Source organism: Martes martes (assembly GCF_963455335.1).
Source record: "Martes martes genome assembly, chromosome: 4".
NCBI classification, from domain to species: Eukaryota; Metazoa; Chordata; class Mammalia; order Carnivora; family Mustelidae; genus Martes; species Martes martes.
The window spans coordinates 167,858,874-167,872,923 of NC_137891.1; the positions used below are offsets into that span (position 1 = coordinate 167,858,874).

Genomic DNA, 14,050 nt, shown 5'->3' on the forward strand with positions numbered 1-14,050 from the left:
TATTTATGGGAAACAGGGGTGGGGGTGGGTGGGGAATGGAGAAACAAGGTAAATAATAACACAAAGAAGCATGTAGACAAATCCAGAATGGGGGGGACATTCTACAGGACAAATGATTTCTTGAACAAGGATGTTGGGTCCATGGTCAAAGGAGCGAGACTGATACAAAGCGAAGGTCAAGCAAAGCTTTATGTCGCGCCAAGCATCGAGAATCAAACTGACCAACCAGGGCCGTCTCTTGCAAAGAGGCGACCTCTCTCTGCCTTACAGACTAGCTTTTAAGGGCAAAGGCCACGTGGTTGGGCCTGGCCACGCACAGGTGGCCAATGAGATTGTAACACAGAGAAAGGTGCATAGTCCTGCTAGGTCACACATCAGTGACCAATTGAATTACAATTTACCCTATAGTAGATATTTGAACCAGCCTATCACCTTGGTCAGAATGGGCGCCCAAAGGGCACCCAAAAGGCGGGGCCCATACTCCTTGGTAGCTAAGAGACAGTATGCGCCCCCACTGATTGGATACCTCCACCTGGCCTGACCCACCGTTATATTTGGGCTTTGTTACCTGGGACTAGTTTCCAGGACTTGTTTTTAAGTAAGTTCCCTGGGTGGGGTGCGGGGTCAGGATGGAGCTGCTCTGGCTAAATAGGCCCTTACAAGGATATCCTTTTTTTTTTTTTTTTTTTAAGATTTTTATTTATTTACTTATTTGACAGAGGGATAGACAGCACAAGTAGACAGGTGACAGGCAGAGAGAGGGAGAAGCAGGCTCCCTCCTGAGCACGGAGCCCGATGTGGGGCTCGATCCCAGGACCCCGGGATCACAACCCGAGCCCAAGGGAGCCGCCCAACCGACTGAGCCTCCCAGGCGCCACGAACAAGACTATTCTTGGAGTCGGTTACCTCTGTGGGCAACGGGGCTCAGTTTGGCTGGGGCCCTTCTGAGGACTAAGAAGAGCCTCAGAATCGTCCCACTTGAGGCCTGCATGAAAGCGGAGGTGTTTCTCCAAGATTCTGGGCCCCCTTTGTTAACGGTTGCCCCAGGGGCATCAGCTTCCTGTGTTTCTAAATTGTTCCCAGCTGGTGGGCTGAGAGGCCCTCCCCGGTGAAACAGAGAGCAGAGAACACCAGGCAGTTTGATGTGGGGAGGGGGAAGGCGCCCAGAGAAAAACGGTCTCCCCAACTGCCTCCAGTCAGGGGTCATGGGGATGTGGGAGGGGCACCACCAGCATCCGGAGCCATTTTGGCCGATGCCCACAGAGCCTCTGAAAAGAATTCCTGCTTTCAGGTGCTGCTGCGGCCCTCCCTGCTGGGTGCCTCCAGCCCAGACTCCCGGCTCTCACCAGGTACCAGAATTTCTCCGTGCAGGCTGTGGCAGACTTGTGGGCCCTCCGCGGGGGGGGTGTGTGTTTTGGGGGTGTGTGTGTAGGTGTGTGTGTAGGTGTGTGTGTGTGTTGTGTGAAAGCGCTGTGCAGCCCCTGCCTGGCTCTCAGAAGTACCAGCTGCTTCTCAGAGGGCTTGTCCCGGTTCCTGCTCACAGAGAGGGGCCCTGTGAGCACTCAGGTTCCTTCATGTGGCTTCCCTGCTTAGGGTCACCCAAGCAGCCCTGGGGCCTCGTGAGAGGCTGGAATGCGGCTCAGCTGCCCAAGTCCTGGTGAGGCTGTGGTGGGCTGGGCCTCCTCTCTGACCCATGCTGGTGACCATCTCTCCTCTCGCCATCCGGCCTACCCAGTCCTGTCTCTCCCACCTCAACGCTGCTTCCTTCCATGTCTGCCTCCATCTTGGCCTCTCCTCAGCCTCTAACTCTCTGTCTTACTCTTTTTTTTTTTAAAAGATTTAATTTGTTTATTTGACAGAGAGAGACACAGCGAGAGAAAGAGAGAGAGAACACAAGCAGGGGAGTGGGAGAGCGAGAAGCAGGCTTCCTACCGGGCAGGGAGCCTGAGGCAGGGCTCAATCCCAGGACCCTGGAATCATGACCTGAGCCGAACGCAGACGCTTAGTGACTGAGCCGCCCAGACGCCCCTCTCTGTTGCTCTTTGCGTCCTCCTCCTCCGGCCTAGTTTCCCCCTCTAGAGCCAGTGTTAAAAAACGACTCTTATAAAAATGTTCTAATTACAAACACGCTATAAAGGGACATTAAAAGTTGGATCAAGGGGAAAAAATAAATAATCCCATCACTTAACTCAGCAGCTGTGGTCAATTTTGGTTATTTCCTTTCAGTCTTTTTTAAAATGAGTTTCTAAACATATCATCCTGTACTTTGATCTTATATTCTGCTTTTTAATTTTAATAAGAAATCCTTCCACGGGTTTCCAATCTCGGAGCAAATATCAAACACCTTTACAGTGACCTACGAGGCCCTATGTGACCTGCCTGCCCACCCCGCCTCCCCCGGGTGCCCGGTGTGCCCTCCTTCCAGACACGGCTCCTGTCTGCCCATCGCTCTGCTCCAGCCCCAGTCGTGGTTTCCTTTTCCTGAAGATGCTGCGGCCTTAGGGCCTTCACTGGCTATTCTCGTCACTGGCTGCCTGGAATGTCTTCTCCCAAGCCCGCATGGGTCACTTCGCACTTCCCACATCTGAAGAATCACTCTGTCCATCAAGGCTATCATGCCCACCCTCCTTAAATGGCAGCACCCCAAACTGCACTCCAATCTGTTACCCAATTTCTCACTCTAACAACATGGCTGGGAAACAACTCTCCTGCTCTCAAGTGGTGGAGACCCCTTGACTCGTGATTTTCTCAACCATCGCCTGGAAGGGGCATTTTGGTTGGAGTGGAAGTTGCAGGGTTTAAAGGCATGCACGTTTAGAATTTCTGGGTCACTGGCAACTTGCCTTCTACTAAGGTTTTCGTCAGTAAATACTTCTACCAGTGGCACGTGATTGTGCTTTCTCCCCTTATCTCCCTCTCTAATTTTTGCCAGTGTGATAAGCAAAATGCATCCTATGGTTTTAATTTGCCTTTTCCTAATTAGAGCTCACACTGAGCATCTTTTCATACACTTATCAGAGGTTTGTATTTCTTCTGTGAATTTTATTTTTCATATCTTTTGCCCATTTTTCTATTGGATTATTCATCTGTTTTTTATTGATTTATAAGAGTTCTTTATATATTGTGGCTCTATTTAGCCAGAGTAGATTTTACCATTCATTAGCGAGTTCTAGCCAAGTACAGGTTGCCAGGGATCTTCACTTCCATAGTACCACCTCCTCTATGGTGTCAAAGATCCCACCCCTGGGTTTAGGAGACTGATAAAAGTCCTAAGTCATTTAAATCGGGGTGGGCATTGATAGGGATAAATGTGGATGGAGCTCCTCAGCAAAATCTCAGGATGGGGTGAGCATCACTCCTTTTGAGCACTCTAGACAACTGTCAACCAAGGCCCCATCTGGAGAGTGAAGAGCTGAATGCCCAAAGTGGCCTGCCCACGTAAGTGGCCATAGAGGATCCAGCCCCCAGGTAGCCCCCTGGCAGCGATGATGGAGGGCTTAGCTGTCTCTGGGCACTGACTCCTTTCCCCTCCTTGTGGCCCCAGAGGTCTGGTTCCCTCATCCCAGTCCCCCTTGCCCTCTTCCAAGGTCATGTCTGATCCCACTCCCTTCTTCCCTCCCAGCCCAGTGTCCTCATTGATTTCTCTAGGTGGCACATAGTCTGGGTCTTCTCTGCCCTCTTTTCAATCTATAGTTAACACGTAAACTCTGTCTCTAGCTTCCTTCAGGGTCTACCCTTTTGATTTTCAAGAGCATTTCCCTTCAGCACAAGCAGCCTCTTGCAGATCAAAGCTTCTGCCTCTCCAAAGTGTGGTTTCTGATGCGGGCTTCAGCTGACTATCCGGGAAGTTAAAAAACAATGACATCTGAACGTTGGCTGTTTCTCTCTCTTTTTATTCCTGCTATGAAGGCACTAATTCTCCCGGAGGTAAAGTGAAGCCTCTGATTGACAGGAGGAAGTGGAAAACCTAAAAGCAAAACTGTTATTTTGAGATCTGTGTTTTCTGCCTTCCTGCGTGTCTAAGGCAGGTGTGTTTCCCCTAGTCCGTTACTTGTCTTTTAACTCGGCTCACGTAGTCGCAGTTGTTCTGAAGGTAAATGTAGTCGAGTCTACCCACCTTTCCTACTTTTCTTCTAAAGCTTTTATGGGGTTTTGTTTTTTACATTCAGTTCTTTAAATCAAAGGTACTTTGGATGTGTGTCTGGTGTAAGGCAGAGTTCAAATGTTCTATCTTTCAAATTGGAGAGCCATTTGTCCTAATGCTGTTGATTAAATACATTTTCCTCCTGGATTTGAAATGCTCCACTTAAGATAAACAGGCAGACAGTCTCTCCTCTGCTGTCCTGCCTGACGCTCCCTTGCTGTGTATTTAATAAACTCCCATCTCCCTGGGGCGCCTGGGTGGCTTAGTGGGTTAAAGCCTCTGCCTTCGACTCAGGTCATGATCTCAGGGTCCTGGGATCGAGCCCCGCATTGGGGTTCTGCCACATCAGGTTCTTTGCTCAGCAGGGAGCCTGCTTCCTCCTCCTCTCTCTCTGCCTGCCTCTCTGCCTACCTGTGATCTCTGTCAAATAAATAAATAAACAATCTTTAAAACAACAACAACAACAAAAATTTCCATCTCCTTAGGAAAAAAAAAAGATAGATGATGGATGGACGGAAAAAAGAAGAGGAGAGAAAGCGAAAGAGAAAAACTCTCTTGTTTTGTAAGTACTTCTATTTCTGCCTTGATAGCTCCCCCTCGTTTTTATTCAGTAAAATTATTTTTTCTCACAGAGAAAGAGGGAAATGGGAATTATTGCTTAATGGGGACAGAGTTTCAGGGGCGCCTGGGTGGCTCAGTAGGTTAAGCTTCTGCCTTCGGCTCAGGTCATGATCTCAGGGTCCTGGGATCGAGCCCCGCATCAGGCTCTCTGCTCAGCGGGGATCCTGCTCCCCACCCCCACCCCCGCTGCCTGCTTCTCTGCCTACTTGTGATCTTTCTCTCTCTGTCAAATAAATAAATAAAATCTTTTAAAAAATGGTTAAAATAAATTTTATGTTATGTGTATTTTACTACAATAAAAAATTCTTAAAAAAAATTTTTTTTGCTCTTCTATTCTTGTGTATTTTTTTTCCTGTTAGACTTGAGAATCAGATTGTCAAATTCCCAAAAAAGGACCTTTGATATCTTGATTGAAATTATATTAAATTTATAGATTACCTTGGGGAGAACTGACATCTTTATAATACTGAGCTTCTCCATTCAGGAACATGGTGTGTCTCTCCATTTATTCAGATCCTTTTTTATGCCCTTCAGTAAAATTTTATAATTTTGTTCCTATCAGCTTATTCCTAGATATATGATGGCTTGAGCTGCCACGGTGAACGGAATCATGGGATGGCAGAGGCGCTATCACTCAGGTCCGTCCTCAGCCCAGCCCCTGGGATGAATGACGGGGTCCAGAAGACACATGAGTCAGGAAGTAAAAAATGTCATTTCATTAAAAGCCTCTGCAATAGGCAGTAGGTGTATCCAAGTGAGCTGAGCCGCAGAGGCTGGCAAGGTCAAGAGGAGGGACCTTCAGGATCAGAGAAGGCCAAGTTTATCACCTGTGTGGTCAGGAAGAGGGAAAAACTGTGATGATGAAGCTTGGGACTGATGCTCACCTTGAATACTGATGTATCCCCAAAGCCTCTTTCATTCTGCAGAGCGGATTGTGGCTTTAGAGCCAGGAGACCTGAGTCTGAACCCTGGCTCTGTCATTGACTAGCTGAGCAGCCTTGGGCCAGTGACTTGGCTTCTCAGGAACCAAGTGTCCTCACCAGCAAAGTAAGAGTGAATTCCAATTACATATTTAGTTGTTTAATCACTTGTCTGCCCCCCACTGGCCTGTAATTCCACGTGGCCAAGTACCACGTGGGTTTAATTCATTCATGTGTAAGGGCTCCTTCTAGCCCATATGGTGCTTGCAAAGGAACTAGAAAAAGGCACCCCTCTGAGCAGACACAGCTTTATGAGCCTAGTTTGGTGATCGGTCTGTCGACTGAATCTTGGCTCCCACTTGTCTCTCAACTGGGTGGCCTGTCCTGGTGTGTATACCCAGTGCTTGGCATGGGCCTGGCATGGACAGGTGCTCAAGCAATTTATTGAATGGATAGATGATTAGATGTGGGGGCTCTGAAGGAGGGAGGGAACCCCCGAGGGGTTCTCACTTGTGCTCAAAAAGAAGTCCTCTGCTTCCAGGCGCAAAATCACATGGATTATTCCAAGTACTTTATTTCCCTTAATGCTGCAGGTGCTGGGGATGGTGTCCACTAGCATTGAGACTGTGACCTCTATAGGAATGGGCCAATTTGATGAGCTGGTGGGATGGACACCCCAGGCCTTAGGGAGCCTCCGAGAAATATCCTCACTCGGGGAGGAAGGAGGCTGACTTGGTACCTGAGCTGTGAGCCATCCAGGGAAGAGGAGATGAAGAGGAGACAAGGTGTGTGTGGGCTGTTTTCTGAAGAAGGAAAGAATGTGGTGACCTGAAGGATGAGGGGGATTCAGGCACAAGAAGTGTGTCTGGAATGTGCTTGGGTGTTGGATGGAATGTGCAAAAGTTGTGATGCTGGGGACAGGGTGGCCCCTTGGGAAGCTATATATTGGCCAATTTGGCTACCTGTCCGGGCATCATTTCATAGACTTTTCATGAATGAGGTGCCCTGTGGGATTTTCTACACTGTCCTCCTCTTTCTGAACTTGGTGAAGTTCAAATAATGGAGACATACCCTCCCTGCACACCCCGTCTCCCTGACATGCACCTCGTCTCGTCAGCATCAGCCCAGGGTTGACAAGGGTCATCCCACCAAGACTGACAGGCATCCCAGCTCCGCCATGTATTGGCTGTGGTCTCTGTCAATCCCTTACAGCCTCCTTCTCCATCCATAAACTGGGGGCGAGAAAATTGACTTTACCAAGTTGTTGGGAAGATTCTGCCCTCAATAAAAAAGGCAAATAGTCCAAGAACAAAGGAAAAGACAATTAAAAACTCCAGGAAAGGGGCGCCTGGGTGGCTCAGTTTGTTAAGCGTCTGTCTTTTGATTTCAGCTCAGGTCTTGATCTCAGGGTTGTGAGTTCAGGCCCCAGGTTGGCGTCCACACCGGGCGTGAAGCCTACTTAAAAAGAGAGAGAGAGGGAGACAGAGAGAGAGAAAACCCACAAAAACCACCTCCAGGAAAAACATAAGGACGTAGAAGGAAGAAAATATACAAGCACGCTTCTTAACTCAGCAACGAATAATATTTAGATGGTGACAGTAATCCTTAAGGTTTTAAATTCTTTTTCAAGTCCTTCTGTGCTGGCCGGAACTAGCAGCGCAACATTGAACAAAAGCGGCATTAGTGGCCAACCTTGCTTTGTTCCTGACTTTAAAGGGAACGGTTCGAATGTGCATCATCAAGTATGAATGCCAGCTTAAGCAGCTGTGGGAATCGTGAAATCTGAGTCCTCACAGAACCTCTCATCTTTTTCTTCTTGCAACTACACAGTGGTTTTCATGCTTCAACCATTCCAAGATTCCAGAGTCTCTGTGCAGAGAAGCTTAAGCCTTTTTAAAACCTAGCATGCAAGGCCTCTTACCCTTTCCCAATCCTGAGTCTTTAGGATTTACCCACTCATCCCATTCCAGATGTCTGGACATTCCGGAACATACCCTTGCTGAGATCTTAAATTCTATCTCGGAATATCTGTCCTATGCTTTCGTGCCTGCCTGCCCTTCTCCTTGTCTGGAATATCCTTCCCTTCATGTACTCACTCCCACTTATCTTGGAAAAGCCAACTCACCTTTTCGAGGAAACTTTCCTTCCACACTCTCCAGCACTTGGTAGAAGATCATTTATAGTCTGGGGCGCAGGTCCCAACACATACTAGGGTCTTTATGCATCTGTCAAAGAAACGCACAAACGAACCCCAGTCTAAGACTTGGGGTCACCAAAAGGAAAGCAGTCCTGTTCTTCCAACAAATCCAGACTGTGCTTTTACTTCAGCTTCCAAACTCCCACACATGTTCAAAAATGTTGTCTTCTGCCTTGATTCTTGATCAGCAGTTTGCCTCAAAATAAAACACTTGAGTCACACTTTCTTTCCTTGCTGACTTTGTAGGTGGGGCTCTGTTGAGCTCTCATGCTGAATGCTGCCATGAAGAAGCCAGAGACCAGCCTGGCATCCTCCCCCCTCCTTGTAAGTGACTGGTTCCCTTTTGTCGAGTTGCCCAAAGGATTACTATTTTTTTTTTTGACTTTGAGATCTAATACCTTTATTAGGATAGATTTGATATTGATCTTTATGAATAAATTTTCCTGAGTCTCATTGCCTTTCCAATGTCTCCTTTTTTTCCTAAAGCATTTCCTTGAATGATATCTTAGATGATTTGTTTGATGTCATTTTCTGTTTACTTTTTCTGTTACATGTATATGGTCTCTGTCCGTTTCTCTCATCATTTAAACTTAAAAAAGTCTTTTCATTCTATTTTTTCTCACATTCTTGTGGTGTTTCAGCAGTGTCTATGCTCTTGATGCTGTTTTCACGCTGACTCTAATTCTGCGCTATCATAATTTTCCTGAATCCTGACAGCTTGTTTTATTTCCTTCAGTGGTCTTGTTTTTATTTCCGTGAGCTCTTATATCTCTTCTCTGTACTCTTGTTTAGTAGAAATAAGCCCTTGGCATAATGTCTGGTGTATGGTGTAGGCTGTGCAGTTCTGCTTCATTATCAAGGTGACTGCTTTCATTTTCTTGTATTTTCTGCCAGGCTTTCATCGAGTCAAGATGACTATTTTGCACACTTGTGATCATGCTTTGAATCCAATTTTGCAGTCCGCTTGGAAACCTACTGTATTGTAAGCATTTGTTTCCACATTTTTGTGATAATTTGATGGTGGAACACCATGCCATTGAATCAAGGTGTCATTATTTAGGGAACCATCCTTCTGCTACTGGACATTTTGTGGTGTTACAATTTCCTATTGAATTATATATCCTATGTTATTCTTGCTTTCATTGGTATCTCATTTTTATTTCCTGCTGAAGGTTGAATATTCTTCCGTGTTTACTTACTACTTCTATTTCTTCACTTGAATTGCTTGCTTGTGACCTTTGTCCAGATATCTCTTAGCAACCTATTTTTCATTGGTGTGTATGAAATCCTTACATAATATAGACATTAACCAGTTGTCATTTTCCCCACTCCCAGGTGACATTTACATCTCTTACTTTTCTAATATACAAACTTCGGGTGTTTTATCTATCAGCCTTTGCATTTGTGATTTCTTTGACTTAGTTGGTTGGTTACCCAGCAAACACCGAGTGAGCACCTGATCCATACAACAGGTGCATAGAGAGGTATGGAGAAGGGGAGTAAAGGACACCCCAGTTCCTGATTTCCAGTTAAGTTGGGGCTGCAGCCATGAAAACAATCAGTGTTGTCCCAGTACAGGCTAGAACTGTGAGGATTGCAAAGGCAGCTGTAGCAATCGAGCTAGCTCTCTGCACCCAGCCCCTTTCAAAGAACTTTCTTACAATATCTCATTTAAACCTCACAACAGCTCTGTGACTTAGATGAGGAGAATCATCTTCAAAATCATTACGGATGGGGAGAATGATCCTCAAAATGCTACCATGACTTATCCACGCTCCAGCAGTTAGTAAGAGCTGCACCGAGTATTTAAAGTCAGCCAGTTAGACTGTCGAGTTTGCCTTCCCTTTTTTTTTTTTTTAAGATTTTATTTATTTATTTATTTATTTATTTGAAAGAGAAACTGAGAAGGAGAGAGAGCACAAGCAGGGTGAGGGGCAGCAGGCTCTCTGCTGAGCAGGGAGTCCGCCACCGGCTCGATCCCAGGGCTCCAGGATCATGGCCTGAGCCAAAGGCAGACACCTACCCCACTGAGCCACCCAGGTGTCCCTAGAGCTTGCCTTAACCACCACACCAAACCAGCTCCCAGGGGCAAGGTGCTAATGGTGGTGATGACAGTGGTGGTAGTGATGGAGTTGCATATCAAGGAAAGCCTCCAGGAAGAGATGAGTCAGAACTGGGAAATAGAAGATGAAGACAATTTCACCATCAGGCAAGGGGCTGGGGAGGAATCGGGGTCCCATCGCAGTTCGCTAAATCAAATGTACTGTTTGATTTAAGAAGGAGCAGATTCCCCCCTGGGAAAGGGAGCTCCAGCCCCCTGAGTGACTGCGAATTGTCAAAGCCTCAAAGTCCAGGTGGCTCTTTCATGACCCACGTTTTATTTGTTTGTTCCCCACAGGCTCCAGGTTAGGTGCTGGGGACACAGAGGTAAACAAGACCCTCAAAGACACCTACCCCGTGGAGTTTATATTCAAGGAGGGGGAAATAGACAAGAGAGAAAATGTACTGATATTTGGCCTTGCCCAACGATCTTAAAAATTCCTTTCTACATTTTGATTATTCCTTATATCTTGAGTTCCTTCTTCCCAAAGCCGAAGCCTGCCTCCCCGGAAGCTAGGGTGCAGGCGTTTGACCTCCTTTCCTCAGATCCCACGCACGCATCTGAGATACCAACCAGGAGGTGAGCTCCGGGTGGGAACGGATGCACGTGGGGGACACCGTGGCTTGGCTGGGTGGCGGCAGGCAGTGACAGCAGTGGCAGCAGCTCCCCCATTGGTCTGATTTTCTAGCGTGCCTTTTGGAGATGCTCCTGAAACCTGTATTTAGAGCCTGTTTCTCTATCCTCCGACAAGCCTAACATCCCTAAGTAAATTCCCTTTCTATTTCAACCGGCCAGAATGGGTTCTGTTGTCTGCAAGCTAAAATACTGTGACTATGCAAACAAATAAATGGACACACTGAGGAAACTAAGTAGTCGAGAGGCTAAGAGACTGGCCCAGGGTTCCCCAGGGGTGGTGCTGGGATCCAAATCCGGGAGGGAGAATCCAGACCCTGACCTCCCATCCTAGGTGCTGCTGGTGTGATTCCCCCACCTGGCGGGTCAGTCCTGTAGGGCTTGCTGGCACCCTCCCACGATCATCCAGTCTTCCTTCTTCCATGCTTGGCCTGGGGAGAAGAACGTGGCTGCCTCCCCCACCGTTGTCAAGTGTGCAGATCACAGGTGGCTGGGACGAGAGCCTTTGCACCTGTGCTCTGGCCAAAGAAAGGCTCTTGATCTCTCCCACGGAATACTATTCTGTCCTCCTCCTTGAGGACTACAAAGTGATGTGTATTTTTTTAAATTTATTTTTCATTTTTCAAAAGATTTTATTTCTAAGTAATCTCTACACCCAACATGGGGCTTGAACTCACAACCCTGAGTGCTCTACCAACTGAGCCAGCCAGGTACTCCAGACTGTATATTTTTATTAATGGTATTGTCATACCATTATGTATTCATCTTATAGTCAGAAGGAACCAAGGGGCTAGAGTCCACCTGGACCTGTCCCAGGAAGGGAAGAAGGAGAGAGACAATCCAGGTATGTGGCCTTGGGATTGTGGGCCATCCAAGCCCTGCATAGCTGTGGGAAGGGGTCCGGCTCAATGCCTCTGGAAGCCAGATTCCTGCCCTTTGATGTCACTGTTGAGACTAGCTGCAGAAGGGAAAATGGGGGCTCCTGCCCCCAATTCAGGCTCCGCTCTAATCAAATCAGATCTTGTCCAGGGAGACAAAACAGCTCGCCAAGAGCACCGAACTGACAGCAGGGGAGTCATTTGCCCAGAAATGGTTTCCCCACTGGCACTGTCAGTTTGTTAACAGTGCAAGGCGAGAGGTGTTTTTCTGTTGGATGCATTTCTTTGCATTCTCCAAGGCTGGTGGATCAATAACTAAAAACAGCTACAATCAATGTCCGTCTTTGCTCCCCATACCCTCGGACAGGGAGACAATGCGCCCCTGGATAACTCAGGCTCCCATCAGATGTTACTACTGTCCGTGACCTCTCTGGGTCCTCACAAAAGCCTTCTACAGTGCGGGCTACTGTGCCTCTTTCAGAGCTAGGAAAACCGAGGCTCAGAGAGGGGACGTCATGACCCAGAATCCCAGAATTTATCCTTGGCCTCAGACCTCAGTGCATGCAAGTTGTAGGTTATCACAAGTTCTGTTATTACCGTTGTTGATTCCCCAGGCTAGAGAGTAATCATGACCCTCAGAGAGGGAACGCTGCTTGCTCAAGGTCACAGAGCTGGGAAATGGCAGGGCTGGAGTTAGAAGCCTGGCTGGTGGGACCCCAGAAACCCTTGCTAGGAGAGATCCGAAGCCTGGGTGGGTCTGGCCCCAGCATGCCTGCCCTGGAATCCCCGGGAGAAAGGCATCAAGACGCGTGTTCCTCTGAGAGCCCCTGGAGAGAGACGCAGGCTCCTTCCCCATCTACACTAGCAAGGGCATCATTTCCTAGCTCTGGAAGGACCAACTCCCCAAAGCTGCAGCTCTATTTTTAGCCTTGAATCCATCAATAAATGGAGTCCGGCCGAGCAGGCAGCTCCCGGCTGCCTGGTATTAATAAGAAGAGAGACTGGGACAGTTTAGTAAGAGCTTTCTGTGTCCTGGGCATTATGCAAAGTGCCTCACATGGATTATCCACTGAAATCTTTATGACATTCCTATGAAACAACTACTATTATTATCACGTTATAAATAAGGAAAACGAGGCTCAAAGACTTTAGGGCACTTGCCTGAGACCACACAGCAGATCAACTGCAGAGCCGGGATCTGCATGCAGGTCACGGCCAGGTTTGTGGGACCGTGAGTCCATGCGCTTGCCTCCTTACCTCGCTCACTGGATCCAGTGACACTGCCCCCCCACCCCCCTCACCCTGCCTTGCATCTGGGGCAGCTTCGCGGGGCGGGGGTGGGGGCAGGGCACACGGGCAGCAGTAAGCAGGGAGCGAAGAGGTCCTGGGAGGCGGACAGGAGCCACAAGCTCCAGCTGGTTTGTTGGTTTCTGTCACTGAGAACAGAAACTCAGGCCTGGGCATCCCCAGATGGAGAAAGGCTGGAAGAGCACTGTGGGCAGGAGGAAGAGCATAAGCAAAGGCAAAGAAATGTTCTGGGCGCCATGAATAATCTGGCCAGATTTGGGCTGAGAAGGAAGATGAGGCCAGGCGCAGGGAGCAGGGCAAGATTCTGAAAGCTCTTCAATCCCAGACGGAAACGGGGAGTTTCCGTCTTCTGGATCCTGGAAGGACTGGGGGGGATGGAAGAGTGGTGGCGTCCTGTCTGAGCTTCAGAGGGTGGGGGAACGGGGTGGGGGGAGTGTTAAGGAAGAGGCCGGGGACTGGGAGACGAAAGGCTATCCCCACTACTAACAGTGGTAACAGCTTCCGTGTGGCCGGCCTCCTATTAGGGGCTTTTCATAAATGATCACCTAAGATCCCCTAATATACGTAACAGGTGCTCTGTCAGTGGCAGCTCTGCGAAGGCTTTTCATTGTCCCCCTTTTACAGACAAGGAAACAGAGGCTTTGTGAGGTCAAGTAGACCACCCAGGGCCCCTGGAATGGCCCCAGAGACCTTGGTGCCACACTGGCCAGATAGGAGTGTCTCCAGGGAAAGGACATTTATCTGAAGTCTCAGGAATGGAGACGATAAGGTATGTTTTCAAAGATAAGCAAGATGAAGATTTTTTTGTTTTGCTTTGTCCTTTAAATAAGTTTATTCTCACACTGAGGACAGCAGTTATGTTACTAAGGTTACAAAACACTCTGGGGGTCTCTAACCGGCAGACTCAGCCAGGGGAGAGGGCATTGTTTCTTCAGGGCAATGGCTACAGGAGGGAGGAAAGGGCAGGGTCTTGAGTTCAGTGTGTCCAGCAGCTCTGAGGTCTCCCCTGATCAGAGGTGCAGCCAGGGCTCGGGGTTCAGAGGCCCCCTAGAGAATGGCAGGGGTGAGTGAAGGAGGGATTGGGCTGGGTCCCAGCTGCATCTGACATCTGATATCATTAGGGTCAAAAGTCTCCAAGGAGGTAGGAAATATACCAATTCCCTCCCCCGTGCCCCCCCCCAACTGGAGATATGTCAAAATGTAAAGAGACACAAGAGCCAACTAGAAGAGGTCCCAGTGGCCAAAGCT

General features: G+C 48.1%; 1 long non-coding RNA gene across 1 annotated transcript; it reads left to right on the forward strand.

Moving 5' to 3' along the window:
* Nucleotides 1–1,110: 1,110 nt before the first annotated feature.
* On the forward strand, nt 1,111–9,273 carry LOC308342408. Its single transcript, XR_013966782.1, has 4 exons — nt 1,111–1,349; nt 4,630–4,706; nt 8,129–8,206; nt 8,777–9,273. It is a non-coding gene; the product is annotated as an uncharacterized lncRNA (long non-coding RNA).
* The last annotated feature ends 4,777 nt before the right edge of the window (nt 9,274–14,050 follow it).